The 18,457-nt window shown below is 36.7% G+C and overlaps 1 protein-coding gene across 1 annotated transcript in view; it reads left to right on the top strand.

The window, feature by feature from the left end:
* Positions 1–12,973: 12,973 nt before the first annotated feature.
* cdh12a (cadherin 12, type 2a (N-cadherin 2)) overlaps positions 12,974–18,457 on the top strand; it is a 48,022-nt gene continuing 42,538 nt past the window's right edge. Inside the window, exon 1 of the mRNA XM_051878240.1 lies at positions 12,974–13,319. The gene's annotated coding sequence lies outside the window, so the exon portion shown is untranslated. The remainder of the gene's footprint in view (positions 13,320–18,457) is intronic.

Here is an 18,457-nt window from a genome sequence, read left to right as displayed (position 1 = left end):
CGGCCCACAAATACACCACTTCCAGCAGGTAGAGAGATAGTGAGAAGCATTTGCCCATAAGAAGCAAATAGGCTAGTTGAGAAAATCGATACTGGATGCATTTGTATCTGTCTATTCTGCAGTGGTGTTTTCATCAAGCCGCTTTGATGAAAGCAAAAGGACCAAATGAGAAAGAGGTCCTTGAAATATATTTCCTCTTCCAAAGAGGCAGTCTCATACAATGGCAGCTAGTGCTTTTAATTTCAAGCAATTGTTCCCCCAGAAAATTTAAGCTTGTAAAATTTTAGTGTTAAACAGCAAAAACAGCCAAACCCACGCAAAATACTGAAAAAGTTGGTAGATAAAAATTACTTAATATATCAAACATATCAAAGTTCAACTGATGACGATGTGGATCGAAAACATTTTATCTTTGTATTTGGCCTCTAAATAAAGTATTTTTTTCTAAGAAATCTTCTGCTATTATGTGTGAGAGCTCCTCTACATGTTGTAATATAATCTTTGTAATTAAACAAAAAACAGTATATTACCTCTAAATAATTCTATAAAATTGTATAAATATTGTCAAATCATTAAAGTGTTAGATGATTAAACAAGCACATATTCTGTGCCATATATAAGACAGATCAATGAATCACTCTCTATTATAATGAGCTGAAGTATTGATATGTAATAAAAAGAAAAGAAAAAGAAAACCATTAGAGCATTATATATGCATTACTGCAAATGAAGCTTTCGTGACGTATGCAAGACCCCATGGGTATATGAAAGACTGGCTAAGAGAATAAACACCCCCATATTATAATCCCATTTAAAATGCTAAGCAGATCTATTTAAACCATTTGCCCGTGCTGACAAATCATATCCTTTACAAATTCATATGTATAAATATTTTAAGCACGGCAGCAGGCGATGATTACGCGTACAGCTTTAATGCAGTGCAATTGCATTTGGTTCATAAGCGGACGCTTGTTGAAAATGTGGGGGTAGAATAAGAGGAGTTCCTGACCTTGGTGGATGTGCTTTGTGTCCATCAGTATTCCATTATGTTTGTGCTCCTATTTTTATGGTGATTGGAGCACATCAATCACATTTAAAATTCTAACAGTCTTGCCCACCACTGTGAGAACAAATGAAATGTCACAGGAATCTCATAGCGATCTTCTCAGGAATGTTGAGGCCAATGAATTCAGGGTAATGTGATATACTAATATATATATATATATATATATATATATATATATATATATATATATACATATGGCCTAATACTCTAATGATTCAGGAGCCTTTACATGGTCTTGTGCCTTTCCCAGTTGAATGTGAATGTGGAAAGATCATAAAATATCCTCTGTTCTGCCCATGTTGGCACATACAGCAAATGTTATCAGTCTTTTAAATGGACCAATTTGTATAATGCACCAATGCATTACACCAAGATCATCGAATATGCTTTAACGTTTGAGGGCATATGCATGTACATGCACAAACATGTAATGTTGATGGATGAGATGACCCTATAAGATGACATTTCATCATTTACATGCCATCAGTAATTCAAAAGGGGCCTTTTCCCAATGCGGAGAGAATATCAAAAGGAGTTTAACTGTATGCACTAAGGTCACCTTGTGATTTGGCATTGATCAGTGCCAGTTTCGGTCTCTAGTCCGGGCGAGAGGTTGGTCTAAAGGGCAATTATCATTCCTGAAGTGTGCAGTTAGTTAAGCTTTCAGAGATCCCTCCCTCATTTTAATTTCAGCCCCTTTGTTATAGCTTGTACGAGGAAACATCTGCAATGCTGCTGCGACAGTCGGCGTGTTTGTCTTTCTGGGTGTTTTCATCAGCTCGTTATTTCTCCACGTCGACTGGTGACGGCCAGCCATAGGTGAATTGAATGCGCACATGGCCTGTTTCCTGGGCGGTAGGGTGATAGACAGTTGGATATGTTTTTAGAAGATGGACTACGACTCATACATGGCAGGTGAGCTCAGGCTTAGCATCAGACATTTCCCAATGCTGAATGGCTCACAGATCTGCCTAAGGCTACTTGAATACAAATGGCATCTCCATCGTCTACTTTCCACAGTTATCCACTCCCATAGTGCACAATATATGATTTATCAGACTTTATGCAGAATTACCTGTGCAAAAAAGGATCGGATAAGGCTACTAAACTGCAGCTTGGAAAGATTCAAGCTACTTATAATTTAAGTAGTCAAACTAGTCTTTTGAAAAGTACATTATTAAGCTTTATTACATGGTTAAGCTTTATTACAAGTGGCTAACTACAAGATATGTTAGGAAACCTTATTATTTTAAATGATATAAATCAGATTATATAATTTTAAAAATCAGTACAAAAAGTACATTTACATCAAATACCAAATTCTGTCATGAAACTCTAGATGGCGCAGGCTGATTGTAGATTATTGGCAATAGTCTCTTTTCAGCTGTTGCATAACTGTGCTCCATTCTCCAAATCTAAGGCAGGTGCAAATGTGCAGCTTTATTTGGCTTGGCTGTACAGCCTGTAAACTATCTGGAGAAAATGTTTGGGGTCGAGGACTCTGCACTTTTCTCATGTCTCCTGCTTTGTTGGGGGGTTATTTCATGTATGTTACATGTGCAGCAGCATGTCTTACATGCTCACAGCAATGTCTGTGAATGTATTGGCAGTAGCAAGTCTCGGTACAGCGTAGCAGATCTATTCTGCCAAGACCAAATACATTAACATTACCATACCAAAAAAAAAAAAAAAAAAACAGTATAATTTACATAACAGAATCAGACTGCTACTTGAGAAAACAGCATGGTTATACAAGAATTGGCTTGGCTTGTTTGTGCACAACACAATGGGAGATAAAAATATGGTGATGTAGAGTTCTGTCGATACATGTTGTAAAACATATCTTGTTATGGAAAAAGGTACACTATTTTGAAAACAACTGAGCTACTGTAATAATGCCAAAAATGTCATTTAAATCAATACTACCAGTACTTTTAGCAAGTGTAGTAAAAAAAAGAAAAGAAAAAAAAAAACTGGCCGTGCATGTTGAATGAGTCAGGCTGTGTTGCTGGTCTTTGACTGAGGGGGATCCTTGAATCAGAATGTTGCTTTGGGATGCGTCTCTAAGGCCTTATTAGATAGACTTTGTGAGAGGTTTACTGTTCTGCAAAACCCTGAATCCATTAGTATCAACAGTCCAATGCATGTTTATGTGGATACAGGAAACATTGCTTAAGGACAGGAGGACATAAATTGAACACAGCATGCCAAAAGTATGGTGGCCCAGAGTGTTTAAAGCACTGTAAATGAATAAAACACATGCAAATAGAAAATAAAATAAAACACCAGCAAATTAAGAAAACATCTTTAGCTTGACAACACGTGCTGCAAATACTCACAAAGCAACCAAATAAAGAAACGTGCTGCAAATAGCACAGACCACAACAGAAATGTTTCAAGAGGACCCCAGCAAGTGACAAACATTGCTGGGAAAAACTTATTGTTCAGTGTCTACTCATCAGTGGTGTTGTCAATGACCTGAAAGGTGAGTTTTTTGTTTATTTTAACATCTTGATCGTATGTATTTGCAGCGTGTTTCTGTATTTCATTGCATTGTGAGTATCTGCAGTGCTTTTCTGTATTAGTTGCATTGTGAGTATTTGCAGCGCGTTTCTGTATTTGGTTGTGTTGTGAGTGAAAACTGATGGGTTTTTTTTTTGTAAAAATAGTGTAAAATCTTTGTTTATTTGTTTAAATAGAAAAAAAATTCTCCGTTTTAAAAATGCTCACAGACTTCATACATACACATACTGTATATAACTGGTCCTACTCACACCCGCGTCGAGCGGGATTTTTTAACCGGCATTAACAGCATGGGAGGCAGGAGCGCTAACATGGACGCAAAAGGTCGCAGCCTCTAGTGTCAGTCGCTAGTGTACCTCTTGTGGCCAGGGGAGTGAGGTCTACCTGCACAGCTCTTTACTAGCTGGCCTCCGTTACACTCACCCCCTTAAACCTTACTCTTATCCGGGTCACGGCACCAATGTAACTGGTCGTACTAAATCAGAATCATAGAATGATTTCTGAAAGATCATGTGACTGAAGACTGAAGTAATGGCTGCTGGAAATTCAGCTTTGTTTAAAATATATTAAAATAGAAAACAGTTGCTTTAAATTGTAATAATATTTCACAATATTTTATACAAATATTTTATATAAAATTTGAGAGCATCTCTTCAGTTGACATTCTGTTTGATGTTCCCTGCTTCATTACTAGTGCGATTTCTAACAGAAGAGAATCAGGCCAGTCCAAATCTACAGCTTATAATTGGGACTCAACTCTAGCTAGCCAGATATGATATTACTGAATGAACTGTTCCTAATGCCTCGCTGCTTTTCTGAGACATTCTCTTTGATGACACCATCGGAACAACCATCATGCACAGATGCCTGCAACTAACGTGTTCCGAGTAATTTTATTTCCACGGCAATAAAGTTAATTTTGCTGTGGAATGATGCTGCAACGATAGCACTGACCTAAAGTAGAGCTCAGCCTGAATTTGTTAGTCTTTTCACTGTTTAATCACAGTCAGCAGCCAGCACTGTGTCCACAAAACCAAAGCCCATTCCAGTATTCAAGGTACACAATGTAAGCCAGTACATAAGGTAAGGTGATCTAATGTGTGAAGCACAGTAGCAAAAGGGTGACAAGATGGCTGATTTAATTGTGTAGTCACTGCAATGTCCCCCCGCGGTATTTGACGTGTCCTTATTCTGTAGCCAGCTAAAGGCAATTATCTAAGCTTAGCCTCATGCTTACAATTTGCCCTCTTGGCATGTGCTTGTTCAATGTTCTCTAACTGTTGCAGAAAATGTGCTGTGCAAATACACTGGCACTATATGCCAATGAAGTTGTAAGTTGTTATGTGCCGTCTCATCTCTCTATGGCTGATTGTGATGCATGATGCATCAGCTATAAATGCATCAACTGAAAGAGGTGGTTTGTTTCCACTGTTTCTCTGGTCAGCCCTGATTGCTGTGCTCTGTGAGTAATGCTGCCTTCACGTGCTATCGGAAATTTGATAATTCCCACTTCTGAAGTCGTGATTATGAGCTCATCGCATTCAAGTTTTGGAATGGGAGGGCATTCATGCTTAATTTTTACCTAGGAATCTCGTATTTATGATAATTCCGAGAGCATGTAAAGGCAGCATAAGCAGCACTGTACCATCACCAACATGCCACCCCACCCCTGAAGGACACGCAGCCTTATACACCCACCCACTGCTACTGAAAATTAATACATTTGTACCTGTACTTGTTACCTCAACTGTAAATTATGCTTTATATGTAGGGCTGAGTAAATATATAGTTTTTCTTATTAATTGTGAGTGTTAATCTATGCCACTACAGCTAAATGAAGGAAAATCATAATTTACTCAAATTTGCAGTAAAATTTAATACATTAAAGGCACAATATGTAAAATTTTTGCAGTAAAATATCCAAAAACCACTAGGCCAGCGTAATGTATTTTGTTCAGTTGAGAACTTACAATATCCCAAATGTTTCCAACTATTTGTAAATCGTGAGAAAATCGCGATTTTAACCAAGGATATGGGACGTGTACGGGAGTCGCCTGTCAATGGCGTCATATCCATCGGTTTCCGGTTTTATTTTGTAGAAACCATGGAAACACCAAAGACGCTTTAATATATTACCTGTTTTATTAGACAAGGGAACAACTGTTTGGATACATTTATAGACAGAAAATGAATTATATAGCTCAACAAGTTTAGTCTTACTGTTTAAATCTAGTTTTCTTGATTTTCCGAGAGTACCATGCTTTTACCATGCCTCAGAGAAAAACTATTTTGTCAAGTAGCTAATACAGCATTTTCTCCATCATACAATAAGTTTTAAAATTAATTGCATGCCATTTATCAACACAAGCCACCCAGCATTTATTAATAATATTCTAAAATCGATCTATCTTAATGCAGTGTGCAACAAGTGTCTCACAGCAGCCAACGTTATAACATAACATAATTTTCAACACAGTCAAATGTCTCTAATATGATAAACAGCACTTTTGCTCGAGTGCCATCCTGATTCTTTTCCACCGGCTGTGAGGTGAAAATGACATTTCCTGTGTGCAACCAGTCCAGTTCACAAACAAATGACTGGTTCATTTTAGTGAATCAAAAACATACAGCACAATCAGTGTAGTCCGATTTGTAAACTAATCACTCTTTTAAAATAGTTCTTTGTAGGGAATCAAAAAAAAAAAAAAAAATGCAGTACAAACAGTGTAGTATGATTCATGAACAGATTACTCTTTTAAACTGGTTCTTTGTAGTAAATCAAAAACATACAGTGCAACCAGTTTAATCTGATTCATAACAGGTCACAACAACGGCTCTTTGAAACCGGTTTATTTTAGTGAATCAAAAACATTCAGCACAAACACTGAAAAATTACTCTTATGAGTGGGAATTGTATCCGAATCTGAAATGTATCTGAATCAAATCGAATTAAACAAACATTGAAACTGAATCAAATCCACAGCTTGTGAATCAGAATGATTCAATTCCCATTTGATTCTATATAGATACCCAGACGTATTACAATGCATAATCATTTATTTATAATGTCGGATTTTCATTGTTTATTCATATAGAAAGAAAGAGAGAGAGAGAGAGAGAGAGAGAGAAAGAAATGGTTACTTAACATTTCAGCCCTGCTGCAGTTCTCCTGGAGGCATCATGTTTTCATGTTTGCTGAAGTATGTTTGTATTCACTCTATATCCACCTGGGTGTCTGCAACAATCCTAAGCTGAGAAAAAAAAAAAAAAAAAAAAAAAAAAAAAAAAGATTATTTTGACACAATAATTTGTCAACTGATTAAAGAAGGGATTTTTTTTTTTTTATTAATTTCAGTATTAATTTTAAAACAAATTACAGGACATATAAGTATTTAATTTTTAATTTATCTTCTGGTTTGAAAAAAAATGTTATTTTTATTTAGTTTTTGTCACAAAGCAGCCATGCTTACTGCCCAAGCCACAAACACAGGTTAACTCTCAGTAATCCTCTACTTTATTGTTTTGCCCGACTGCTGCAGGCTCTTCATATGTTTCAAAGAAAGATTATGTCATGAAGCTTTTGCCTTAGAGTGGTTTGCTTTCTATTCTTGGTGTAAATCAAGTCACATCCCAGCAGTCTGAATCACCAGGTCTCGTCTGTCTAACACCTATAGTACAATATCATGCAATCCATTAGAAAACTTTTTGAAGTTGCTTTTGCTGGTCCTTTTACATCTTTCGAAAGTGTTATATTAGTTTCGCCTCAAAGGGGAAAGTGAAGCCATATGCTGATTTCCATATACCTCGTCGCAGTGAATGGCAGACTTCAACACATTAACATTCTCACATGCAAACCGAATCTATAAAAATAGCTCATTCTGACAACTGATGCCTGCGTTTCCCCTGCGCTTGCCCTAACTTTTCTTCAGCTGCATAAACACATCGGAAACATTTAATACATGTGCTTTCAAGTGTCACAGAGTTTCCTCTCAGGTGAGAGTCATGTAAAATAATAGTGGATGAAGCTCAGGAGATTTCAGCCCCCCGATCTAATCCCATAAGCCAAGTGTATGACCAGAAATGAGGTCAGGTGAAATCTCTTCCTCTACAAAAACCAATTTACAGTGTATGAGTGGATAGAACGCACCAAGACCCATGGAGTTTCAGCAAATCGAGTTTGTGAGAGCAGGTTTCTCACCTTACTCAAAATACCGGTCAAGCGGCCACGGTCAAGTGCTGTGGTCGTGTATCTAATGAGACTGAAAAGAAGCAGACTGACTGTGTGTGAAGTGACGAGGCCGAAACAAATTAAAGAGCTCTCAATGTAAAGTGAGTGAAGGGAAATAGACTTGCAGAGAAAATAGACTTCTCTCATGCATTCCAATGATGGCACCTCAGCGGTCAAATTATCAGACTCGATGCAGACGGCTCCGCACACACGGCAGGGTTGATGGGGTCTGAAGGTGGTCTCCTTTGCTCCCCCTGTGCCTCTCAGATACTGCGTTTGGACTCCGAGCCCTTTCTTTTCACAAAGGAACTGAATCGCAGCAAGCTCCATATGGATCTCCGCTCACCAGAGAAATGAACCATCGCTGTCAGGCGCCATCTGATGGAAGGAGCACAGGGGAAATCTTAAAATTACTGTGTTTTCCCCGCTCTTCTATGATAAATTATATGTGGTTTTTCATCAGCAATGCAACGGATTGTCTTTCAAATACCCTTATTGAGATGATATCCCTACCCATCTGTCACAACTTTATGCTGAATCCCCCACTGTGGGTATGGTGAAACAGTTTTGACATTGAAGTCTTTGCTGCACAATAAAGCATTTAATAATGTTCATTAATAAGTGAATGGATGAGGATTACTGCCAAACTACCTGTTATTGTGGTAGAGCTCAGAGTCCCACGCTTTTCCCTAAGCAAAAACAATCACACTTTTGTTTTCATATCATGGTGGACATTTTCAATGACTTTCTTTTTCTTTCTTTTTTTTTAATGAGATAATTATATTTGTATCTCCTATCCAGAAGTGGCGGCTCCCTTTCAGTTCATTTGAATTGAATTGGACACATCCCACAGGAAGTTGAAATGGATTTTGAATTAGAATTACATAAAGTTAAATGTACTGAATTACATTTGAAAGAAAATTCAAAGGGCAATGGCATTCTGTGAAATAACATGATATTCAACCTTGATCCATAAAATGAGAGTTAATTTATGAAATATAAGTAAGTACATACATTAAAAATTGACAATAAGATCTTTTAGTGCTTTTGAAAGAAGTATTTTCTCACCAAAGCTGCATTTATTTGATCAAAAATACAGTAAAAAAGGTAATATTGTGAAATGTTAATAGACTTTAAAATGTCATTTATTCCTGTAATGGCACAGCTGAATTTTTAGCAGCCATTACTCCAGTCTTCAGTGTCACATGATCCTTCAGAAATCATTATAATATGCTGATTTGAATTTTGAATAATGGAAAGTTTTTAGCAGTATTTAGCATTGATTTAAAAAATATAGATAATTTGTAACATAAATGTCCTTATGCTAATACAATCTTAACGAGCCAAACTTTTGAACAGCATTGTAGAAATTAGTTAGGCCTACACATTTTATAAGTGACATCTGCCTGCAAGGCCCATACATATCAAACAAAGAAAATGAATAACAATTTGAATTAACTGGAATTTAAGCATTATGGAATTTAAAAACTGAAGTTATGACCCGTCTTAAAGAAGAATATTAAAGCTATGATGTCTCCGGTAGTGATCAAACTAGAGCATAGACAAGTGACTGTTAAAAATGTTTTTATCATTGAATCAATCATGTAAGAGATTTGTTAAAAAATGATGATTCATCCAATAATGAAACAAGCATCTATGAGTGAGTCATTGAATCATTCATTCAAACCGATTTAAAAAAATAAATAAATAAATAATTCATTCAGATTAATTAAACATTTTAAATCGACTGCAGCATTTTATTACATGTTATTTTGTTTAGTTGTCTCAGCATTGTGGAAGAATCATGATCTCTGTTTAAAAAAAAAAGAAAAAAAAAGTGATTCTCAATTTAACCAGAATTGTGCAGATCTAAGCGCTAATTACTCTTCGACAGCGATGCCATAGAAATATACAGGGCTACCGCAAAAACAAAAGTTCAAACACAAAACTCTTGTTTTTCTTTTGCATGTAAGGTCTAACAGAGATTTTAGAGAGCATTTCTATTATTTAAAATGAAAAACATTCAATATCACGTTGACTGGCCAGTCAACGTGATTGATGCACTTTGTCACAAAAACAACTCAGCAAATGGGTTAATGTAAAACCCAACAAGCTTCATCAAAGTAACCCAACCTGTGTTCTGTCCAATATTTACCCAGCGCTGCAAATATTACGAGATTCTGGAGCGACAGCCATACGCATTTGACTTATGTCTAAAAAGCATTAACTTCTGTGACGTAGTACACAGTGCCATGATGTAGAACGCCATGTCCTACGTTATAATGCGTAGAATGTCATTATGTATTACGTTGCGGTGCGCTTTTTAGACACAAGTCAAATGCGTATGGCTGTCGCGCCATTTGTCTTACACAAATGCATCGATTCGCTTCAGATGGCCTTTATTAACCCCCGGAGCCAAGTGGAGTACATTTTATGATCGATGGATGCACTTTTTTGGGCTTCAAAATCTCATCCTCCAATCACTCCCATTATAAAGCTTGGAAGAGCCAGGATATTTTTAATATAATTCTGATCGCGTTTGGCTAAAGGAAGAAAGTCGTATACACCTAGTATGGCTTGAGGGTGAGTAAATTATGGGGTAATTTTCATTTTTGGGTCAACCATCCCTTCAACCCAGCATTTTTTGGAGGAAGTGTGACTTTGGAGAGCGCTCTGAAAGAGGGTGGAATCTTACGCTTTTAATGGTAGCTTGCTATTGCTAGCCTCTCCGAAATCGCCTACCCTAGCTTTAAATGACTAACTTGTAGTAATAATAATAATATTTAAAAAAAAAAAAAAAAATCTAATCTTTTTTTTTTTTTTTTTTTTTCAAATGTGGGTGTCCCCAAAAGGAGAGTTTGTCAGATTTATCTCACCCTACCCCTAAACACAACCCTCACAAAAAAAAAAAAAAAACTGCGTTAATATACATTTTCATTTTCTTTAGTATAACTTATAAGCTGTTTTTCTAAGGGGGACCAAAAAATGTCAAAGATTTCTGGTATTGCCATCCTTGTGGGGACATTTTTTCCAAACAACACAGGGTTTACCAGGACCACACACACACACACGTGCACACACAATACTGCTAATCTACATCACTCAAAATGACATGAAGCACAGATGTTATGTTACTTGATTTTATTACTGCCAGTTGACAAAAAAAGGTTGTTTTCAAAATACTTACATACTTTCAAATATCACTACAAATGTGATGTTTTTAGCAAGAATGCTCATTTTTGTTTGTATTAATTCAACTTGTGCATTCTTCACATGTGGTTCTGACTTCCTCTGAATGTGGTTTCAGTGATCAGATCAACGTTTTGGGCCTCATTTACTAACTCTTGCTGTGATCGGATTCATGTTAATACCAGGTGTAAAAATGGAATATATGTTCACATCTGTCTCTTTCGATACACTATGTGTGTGAGTAGTTTAGAGATCACAGACCGTATCCAGTAGAAGCTTGACTCACACCTGGAGGCCTGGATGATCTCAACGCCTTTGGCCTCTACTGAAGATTGCACGACTTTAGAGACTTTCCACCCCCACACTTGGACCCCCCTCACTCAAAAAAAGAGTCTCTGTTATAGCCCACCATGTGTTGTGAGGATTATCTCTTAGTCTAACTCAGGATGGAAGCTGGCCATGCCATCTGCTCCGAGGATGATCAGACTCGGGGATTCACGCCAATGCCTGACCAGCAGTAAATTAAGGTAACGTGTTTGTGATGAGGAAACCCAGAAACACAAATAACAGCTCTGTATTGCCCAGTACGTTTTAGCCACACCATTAACATGCTCAATGGCTTTGCATACGTAAGCTGTAAGTAAATTGAAAGCAGGACCAGAATTAGAGTCTCAGTTGATGGTCCAATTACAGAAGATAATGGTGGCTTGTTTAACTGCTTACTAGGTTGCAGGCAGAGGTATTTAGCTGTTGTGTGCATGTGTGTTCTGTTTGATTGTGTTGCATCTTGATCTAAACTACCCAGAGTCGGCACACTTTTACTCCATTAAGCATAGATGGCTTTAAAACCCATTTTGCTGTTTACACATTGAATGTTAATCTGTGTTCACCTCAAGCGCTTCCTTTTATGTTCGCCTGCTCAAGCTGAATGATGTGCCTGTGTTTGAGTTCTGTGAGATTCTTGGACCACATTGGGTGTTTCTAATAATAATAATAATAATAATAAAATTATGCGCTGAAATTCCCTGATGTGAGAGGCTTCAGATGGACATTAACACGTTTCATGATATGTGACTTGAGAACGGCTGCAGGGCTGTTCATCACCGAATGTGTCTCTTAAGATGATGTTGAAAATTAACAAAATATTCAAGGCGTATTAAATTTCTTATATTTGTTCTTCAAATTAATAAGTAGTTGAATATGTGCATTTTCTTCTGTGATTTTTGGGGGAAATATGCAGAATGTTTTTTAATATTTATTTAATTTATTAATATATAATTTAAATTTGTTTCTATTTCGGCAGTGCCGCTCTGGAAATCCTCGCCCCACTGAAAACTCATTGGAACGAAGTAGCGCTCCTCATGTATAAAAAGCATAAAACATTAATAAACAAGCACTCTACAGGCAAGAGATCTGTAAAACTTTGTGAACAACATATTGGTTAGTCCAACCAATTGCTTTGTGGATAAGCAGAACAACTGATCACACAAGTGTAATCTAAAAAATCTTTCAAATCAAAAATTCATGAATGCACCATAAAAACCTCTGACCTCCACCTTAAAGCCTCTTCAAAGACTTCAAAAGTCTTTTAAATTGGGTCAATCCATATCCAGGGATTCACTCATCAAAAGTTATTAACACAGTGTTTCTGTTAAAAATAAGCCATACACAGTAGGAACAGTGAATTAGCGAGAATACTTAAGATTGAGAATATACCAACTTTCGACATTCATGAGCAGGGTATAAACAAGTCAATGTAACAAAAATCCTCGCTCATTGAACAGCTTTATATCCCCTGAACACAAAGCTGACTACGCCGACTATGTTTAGCACTGGTGGGACCCGCATTAATCTGGCAATTTAAAGGGGGAGGAGAGCCAATCTCTGGGAGGGGTGTAACGGCAGACGAGCAGCCCCTGACACCCACAGGCACCCTATACCGAGAGCATCAGTCCTGAGCGCACATGAGCATTACAGCAGCCAGCCTCTCTCTCTCCCTCTCTCTCTCTTCTCTGTCCCCTTGACACTGCAGGGGTGAATACTGAATTCAGCAAGCGCTTTGCTCTCCCCCTCATTCTGTTTTCACAGAGCTCTGCACAATGCTCAGATGAGAAAGGGAGAAACAGTGTGTTAGAGAGAGAGAGGGCAAGTTAAAGAGAGCCAAAGAGAGAGCGAGAGGGTGAGCGCATTACAGAGAGTGATTGAGGAGAGGACCAGAAACGCGTGCAAGACCGAAGAGTTTATTGCAATAGCTACTGGAGGTCTGGATTGTGCAGCTTTAATCCTCGGGAGACTTTGTGGGACGTTTGGAAGGTACGTGCCAATTTCTGACTAAGCAGACTGTTGTAAAGTGACGACAAAGAGAATTTCTTTCAGATTAAATGTGAAGTGAAAACAAACTATAAGCTGTGAAAAAAACTGAATTGCCAATGGGGAGCTTCTGCAGTTGTTGTGCGATCGTCATTCAGAGAATTTGAGTCTGCCACTTTTTATTGTCACTCTGGAATGAGACACATCCGTTAAAGACAAGTGCTCATATAGACATGCGTAATGTGTCAGTGTGTTATTGAGATCTAACTGAAGCATGTGATGGGCAGCTTGCGGACATTAAGCAGATGCTAGGGGTCAGTTCTTGGAGATGCACTGGTGATAGGTTAAATATTTATTCTAAGTGAGTGCTGTTATGAATAAGAAATGATTTGCGATGAATTTCTTCTGATATTTAAGTATAAATTACTGTATATATGTAGAGGGATAGTAATAAATTCTGCCATCATTTACTCACCCTCATGTTGTTCTAAATCTGTATGATTTTCTCTCTTCTGCAGAAAAAAAAAGATGATACTTTGAAAAATGTCTCAGAGCTTTTTTGTCCCTACAATCAAAGCCAATAGGGTCCCCATTGACTTCCAAAAAATCTTTGTGTTCCACAGAAAAAAGGAAGTCATACAGGTTTGGAAAAATATGAGAGTGAGTAAATGACTTTTCATTTTTGCGTGAACTGTCCCTTTAAGATTTCGCACAGAAAGACTGCGTATGGTTCAAAGATCTTCATGAATTTTAACATCAGGCATTTTATCTTCAGAGCAACGGGGTTGGAAAGCAAACTCAGAATAAAAATGGCAAACAAATGCACGTTGTACTGTCATATTGTCAGTGCAGAACCTTGTTTCAGGTATCAAACAAAGAAGTTAACTAAACAAATAATGACACTGCACAAGCCAGAGGGGACAAAAGTCTGTACAGACAGATGTCTGAAATCTTCAGTCATTTCCTTTAAACTACATTTAGAATCACAATGTTCTGCCCAAGCATCAGTATACTATCTGAGTTGCCTCATGCCACTCTATATAACAATGATGGATGATTCTATGTTTGAAAGGGCCCCTAAGATGGACTAGACTGTTATTGTGTTTGATTTTTTGTATTCCTGTGTGTTTGTGTAATTACCCCATTGTTTGCATATTAAAAACAGTGGAATGTACATATTTGCATTTGACAAAGAAATCCATTCTACATTGTTTTGGCAGTAAATTAACACACAATAACATTTGTTCTCCATTTCCCAATGGCACAGCTTTCAACATCTCACCTCGGCTGATAATAGTCCACATGGAAAGCCATTGTTCATGGTCTTAACATCAGCCATGTGTGTTCAGACCTTCAAATGGCAGTACATCAGTGCCTAGGTTGCTCTCTTGGGCTTCATCTGGAAGGGCCAATAACTCTGTGAATATGAGATTAGACACAGCGTTTCATTGGATCTCAGACTCAGAGGACAACAGCACAATTAAACACATCTCTTTATTTACCACAGCCTGCATTAATGTGGCTGCTAAATACAGAATGAGAGACACGCAATGAGAGAGAGGTAGAGAAAAGAGAGATATTTAAAAATATGTTTTTCCTTTTTTTTCATTTTATAATAACTTATAATTTACAATATTTTCATTGTAAATATTTTACATTTAATTTTTCATAGACACAAGAATAGATACATAGATGCAATTAAAAAATAGTTAATTCAGGAAAAATTCAATATGTATATATTTTTTTTCTTCTACATAATTTATAAAGGGGTGGTTCAACCAAAAATGAAAATTCTGTCATCATTTACTCACCTTCATGTCTTTCCAAACCTGTATGATTTTCTTTCTTCTGTGGAACAAAAAAAGAAGATTTAAAAAAAGAAGTAAGTACCAGTTAAGTACCAACTAGGTCTTAGTACCAATCAGTCTTTTGCTGGATGTTGGTCAAAATTCGATATCGGCCATGAAACTCAAGGTATGATAAATCACTCTACTGTTCCAAACACAACAGAATAAGAAATCATCATGACATTGTGCAGGGTGTATATGGAACAACTAGGTTTCAAGGGCCATGAATGTCTGCTCTTCCAAAACCATGAGGGAATTAATGCTCAAATCAACCTGAATCATAACCAGGTTATCAGAACAAACACTTCAAAAAACACACATACACTCCTGTATGTGCCAGAAATGTAATCTGGCAGCAAAAGCCATATATACATAATATATTGTACTTTTAATAGCAATTTATTTAACTACACAAGTAGACATTGTAGTTTATTTTGTGTTCCCAAATGTGGTGACCACAATGTCTGACCACAGTAAAAATCTGGGACTCAAAATTTAATTTAAACCGGGGAAAAAAAAGGGTATGACGTAAAAAGAACAATAAACGTTTCAGATTCTGAACTATTTTATAGGTCACTAATCTAATAAGCAATTTTGTGATATTGATCTTGTGAACTACTTGTACAGACGAAAGTTGAATCTCCTTGATGCTCTTTGGATCATTTTAAAACATGCTGAAGAACATCAGGTTTGACAAACTTGTGGAGTTTATGGAGCTCAAATGATGTCATTAAAGCAAAACACATTCATGTTAATCTTTCAAATCAGTTAAAAAATCAATTTGGAAAAAAATAATAATAAATATAGTTTGTAGCATGTATCTATACACATGCCTTTGTGCACAATGATAGAGAAAAACCCTTTCATCTACTGCAAAAAACAAACAAACAAAAACAAAACAAAACATTCCTATCATATCAAAGAAAAAAAAAAAAGAAGAAAAAAAAAAAAACATTGCAGCAGCTAGAAGCTCAGTTAAATAAAAATATTTGCGAGTGTGGATGCTGAAAATCATTCAGCCTTGGGGAGGAAAGAGCATACTGTTTTGGCCAGCACATGATATCAGAGAGAAAAAATAAGGAGCAGCAAGAAGCATTTTTATGGACCATAGTAAGATTTCTCCAATGTATATCTTTTTCTAAAAGTGCCATACATCCCTTTTTAAAGGATCCCAATTTTGGTCTCCTACAATAGGTTAACATGCATCAAAGGTCAAAAAACACTTTTAATTTTCTCATAATATATATTGCATTGCAGCATCATCTATTTTCTCACAATATGAAACAGTTCGATAAAGGATTTCATCTCTCTAAACCCCTCCTTTCCGAAAGCCTATCTTGCTCTGATTTGTCAGATGGCCTAGTCTGTTGTGATTGGTCTATCATTTACAGCATGTGTCGGAAATGAAACGTCCATTACCATATGTGAATTTCAGCTCTGGACGCCTGTGACATGTGAATTTGCACTTAAACTGATTTGGCTTATTACGATAATGAAGTCGCAAAGACTGCGATTATTTTTTTATGCGTCAGTGAAGCACGGCTTTGTGATCAGTAGTAAATGCTGCTCCATCTGAAAGCACTGCGAGTTTGAGTCGCTTATAACGTGCTTTTGAAAAAGCAACTCCTGTCAAACATCTTTCCAAACATTAGAAGCATTTATGAACCTCTTGTCCAACAAAAGACAACATTTAATAACATTTTTACTCCAAACTCACTTCATAATGACAAATGAGCATCCTTCTTTGAGACGATGTGGCTTCTTACACAGAATAAGGCACACAACATATTATTTCATAGTATTCTATACAGTGATAAAGGTTATGTCGATTAGCATTCAAGTATAAATATACTTTATTATCATGAAAATACCCAAGAACGCTTGAAGAACTCATAAAAACCATATATTGTCGTAGTCGTGTGTTTATTAGTCATGTTTAATCAAAGCGTTTCAATCTTCTGATAGAATGATAGAATGACATCCATAGGGATTTCCTGGAATGACATGCGTTATCATACTTCTGCGGGGCATATTTGGAGTTTCTACGCGAGAGCGCCCTCTGGCTTTCGGATGAAGCAGCATTTACTGTTGATTACAGACGCTTCACTGACAAGCTGCGCATAAAAATTGTATGCGGTTTAATTTCAATTAATCGTGCAGCCCTAGTTTCAGGCGGAATCTGGTTCTTTCTTTTGGGAGATTTATTGTGCACTTTGATCTTTGAAACTTTGCAGACCTTTTACATTTACAAACAGCTAAATTACACACTACAAAAAAGGTAACATCAGAAGAAAAATACATAATAAGGGCACTTTAATTTATAATTTATCAATTCCGATGTTCACAAAAGTCTCATTGTGAAAAAGGATGGTCATTATAAATGGATTACAGGCACAATTAAGCAATTTGTAAGGGTTTAAATATCGGTGAAGGCTCACACCGAAGTGAGATGAACAGATGTTTGGTCAAGGCTTAATGACATACAACTAAAGTTTGTAATAAATCATACCCCCCCATCCCATTCACTAATTAATCATGCTAATAAAATGGCATTTGTGACATACATTTGTCTATGCTCTTGTGTTTTACATACATATTATATTAGGAGTTCCTGTGTTATCTGGAGGATTAGTAATTAGTATAAATTCACTCTATTAAAAATTCAACATTTTTTCTGTACAAATAACCTTATTGCGTATAAAATTTCACTTTTCTCATCCCTATGGGTAAATGTTAATGCAACCTCTAAATATGATGATCACTCATGCAAGAAAGAGAGCAGTAGAGCATGAGAGGGCAGACATACATATAATAATACAAGCAAAAGAACACAGAGTTCAAAAACCCATGTGCTCTAAAGTCACGAAATGCACAACTTGCATGCACACCCACGCATCTATTTTCAAAATGCCCTGAGAATCAAAAGACTTGGCCCTGTGAAGTGCACTTCTAAGTTCTGCTGGGTGAACCATGTTGTGTCTGCCATGCCCTCTTGTTGTGCACAAATGAAAAAGGGATTTGAATGTTTTCTCTGAGGGGCTACAGTCGGCCAAGGGCAGTTAATACATGAGGCAATTTATCCAATTTCAGAGAAGGTGTCAGGGCAGAAGGAATGAATAAATCCACAACGTGATAAACAAAAGTAAAAGAAAAATAAATAAATACATAGATAGTATACCATCTGTTGAAAAAAAAAAAAAAAAAAAAAAATCACCAAAGGCAAATCTTTAAATGTACTTTGACATGTTACACTGTTGCCTTTCCCCACTATACACAACTGTGAAGCACCAACAG

Source organism: Ctenopharyngodon idella, chromosome 2 (assembly GCF_019924925.1).
Source record: "Ctenopharyngodon idella isolate HZGC_01 chromosome 2, HZGC01, whole genome shotgun sequence".
NCBI classification, from domain to species: Eukaryota; Metazoa; Chordata; class Actinopteri; order Cypriniformes; family Xenocyprididae; genus Ctenopharyngodon; species Ctenopharyngodon idella.
This window is presented reverse-complemented; position numbering and strand designations above follow the sequence as displayed.